At 49.7% G+C, this 2,964-nt stretch overlaps 1 protein-coding gene across 1 annotated transcript in view; it reads left to right on the top strand.

Annotated features, from left to right (window-relative positions):
* Positions 1 to 203: 203 nt before the first annotated feature.
* HERPUD2 (HERPUD family member 2) overlaps positions 204 to 2,964 on the top strand; it is a 22,324-nt gene continuing 19,563 nt past the window's right edge. Inside the window, exon 1 of the mRNA XM_081834838.1 lies at positions 204 to 387. The gene's annotated coding sequence lies outside the window, so the exon portion shown is untranslated. The remainder of the gene's footprint in view (positions 388 to 2,964) is intronic.

The following is a 2,964-nucleotide window of genomic DNA, read 5'->3' as shown; positions in this document are numbered from 1 at the left end:
TCCTTGCCTGTGGTGTGCATTTAAAGATTGCACATGCAATTCTCCTGGCCTGGTGTCATCAGACAAGGGCTCAAGTTATTTACTAGGTCACCTGAATGCTGCTTCTTGTGTGTCATCATGGAAGACATCACACAGGTCACAATTAACTGGACTGTCTTGGGAACAAAACAGGCTCAGGAAACCAGCAATCCATGTGCATTTAGACTAGGCAGGTCGCAATATAGCTTTATTGCCTCCCCTTCTCGCAGCAGGAGACAGGCAGGGCCAAGACAGAGACTTGAGCAGGGCTTCTTCCTTGAGCAAGAAATTGAACCCGGGTGCCTCTGGCCCCAAGCCAGCACACCAGCCTGGGGAATACTTTGGCTCAATAGCTGGTCTTAAACTGAGGTAAGCTTGGACTACTGCAATGCAATCTATGTGGGGCTACCTTTGAAGGTGACTTAGAAACTGCAACTAATCCAGAATGCTACAGCTAGACTGGTGACTGGGAGTGCCTGCCGAGACCACATAACACCTGTCCTGAAAGACCTACATTGGCTCCCTGTACATTTTCAAGCACAGTTCCAAGTGTTGGTGCTGACTTTTAAAGCCCTAGATGGCCTCGACCCAGTATAGCTGAAGGAGCATCTCCACCCCCATTGTTCTGCCTGGACACTGAGGTCCAGCTCCGAGGGCCTTCTGGCTGTTCCCTCCCTGTGAGAAGCCAACCAGGCAGAGGGCCTTCTTGGTGGTGGTGCCTGCCCTGTGGAACGCCCTCCCATCAGATGTCAAGGAAATAAACAACTATCTGATTTTTAGAAGGAAGCCCTGTATCGGGAAATTTTAAATGTGTGATGTTTTATATTTTTTATGTTCTGTAAGCCACCCAGAGTGGCTAGGGAAACCCTGCCAGATGGGCAGGGTAGAAATAATAAAATTATTAATTAGTACACACAGCCCATCTGTCATGGATGCTTTGGCTGAGATTCCTGCATTGCAGGGGGTTGGACTAGATGACCGTGGGGTCCCTTACAGCTCTATGATTCTACGATAATAATGGTAAACAGAAAATGGAAGCTGCAGATAAGATCACAGACATAAGGAGAGCTCTGTTAGGATTCCATGCTGGTAATAAGGGGGGATACTTTTTGTCCCAGAAGGCGGCATTCAGTGATACTGAACCTCTAAACTTGGGAGACTCAGCTCTAACGGCTCCTTGCCACTGACCTTCACCCCTCTTATTTCACGACTCTGGCCGATTCTCTTTTAGAGACATGTCACCGATTGTTCATCACCGCATCTTGTGGCAGTGAGTTCCGTGAACGAGTTACGGTTGAGGCAGAGATCAGTAATCGAAAGCAACCTTTCAAAAAGTGTTGGGCGCGCGGGGGTGGGGAAGCGATCGGGTTGCTTTTGGTTTTTATTATTATGCATTTTGTGTTTTTATGTTGTGACCACCCTGAGACCTGCTGGTATAGGGCGGCATACAAATTTAATAATGATGACGATAAAGTCAAACCATACGCGCCCACACAGCCACCAGAACTGTGCACCACCTCAGTATGCAAATATTATATTTTATCCATCCTTTTAAATCCAGGCGCGTGTGCCAAGAGATGTATGCGTGTCTTTTCTCGGTGCCCGCCCCCCGGCCTAGGCGTTTCCCGAAAGCTCTCCCGGAGACGCAGCTCCTTCCCTTCTTCCCAGCGCCAAGAAGCTTCCCCGGCCGGATTTCTGCCTGCGAGGCTGCCCTGGAAAGGCCACCGCGGAGGGCGCGCCCAAAACAAAGCTTTATTTAGTCGGCCAATTGGTGTTAAAGAAAGATAGAACGTTTTTTATGTATGCGACAACGGCAGCAAGAATACTTATCGCAAAGTACTGGAAGACACAAGATTTGCCCACCTTGGAAGAATGGCAGATGCAAGTAATAGACTACATGGAATTGGCAGAAATGACTGGTAGAATCCGAGACCTGGGAGAAGAAGCGGTGGAAGAGGACTGGAAGAAGTTTAAGACTTATCTGCAGAAATACTGCAAAGTTTATGAATGCTAAAATGATGTTGGATATAAAAATAATATGGCATTAGTGATACAGTGTTAAAAAGTATGCAAAAAGGTAATAGAAAAAGGGTGAAAGATTAAAGCTATATTATGTCAAAAGTAAACAATATGTTAAAGGTGTTTAAACATAAGGAGGAAAGATCAGAGACATAATAGAAGTGATTTTAATAATTAGAAACGAGTTTTGAAAGAGGGTAAGGATTTGCTGTATCTGATTGGACAAAGAGGATCACAAAAAAGGGAGGCGTGAGGAAGTCAAGAAAGTAAATTTTGTAAACATGAATTTAAAAATTGGAGTTTTTACTTTTAATTTTGTGTGTGTTTGTTTTGATGTATGTCTGTGATTGGTTGTGTTGTTGCGTACTGCTTTGACCTTTCTTCTTTTTTTCTGTAAAAATAAATAAATATATTTTAAAAAAACAAAAAACCAAGCTTTATTTTTTTTTGGGGGGGGGGTTGTCGGCCTGCCTGCCTGCCTCTCGGTCTGTGCCCCCCCCTTCTTCCCCGCCTCCTCGCACACGCTCAGTCTGTTCCGGGCGCCGCCTCGCAGCGCCCCCGCGCAAGGAGGAGCCGCTGCCGCCGCCGCGCCGAGCAAGAGCGCTCTCCCGGCGGCGAGGGGCGGTTGGTGGTTGTTTTCTCGGCCTCCATTTTAGGCGTCGCTGCAAGGCCCCGGGCGGCGGGGAGGGAGGCTCCCCGGGCGACGTGGAGGCCCCGGCGGCGGGCCTTGTTGTGACGCCGCGCTCCCGCGTCTCCCCGGCGAGGCTTGGGCCGGGTCTGGGCGGCGACGGAGATGGGCGCACACGGGGCCTCGGGGCCGGCACTCGCGCACCGCTCGGGCGCCGCTCGTCCTCCTGAGCCTCGCTTCTCGCCTGCCTGCCTGCCTGCCCCCCTCGTCGCCGCCCCCATGGAGACCCCCGCGGCGGG

This window comes from Podarcis erhardii (genome assembly GCF_964252035.2).
Source record: "Podarcis erhardii genome assembly, chromosome: 12".
Taxonomy (NCBI): Eukaryota; Metazoa; Chordata; class Lepidosauria; order Squamata; family Lacertidae; genus Podarcis; species Podarcis erhardii.
The sequence above is the reverse complement of the archived record's forward strand: the minus strand, read 5'-3'. Positions and strand labels throughout refer to the sequence as shown.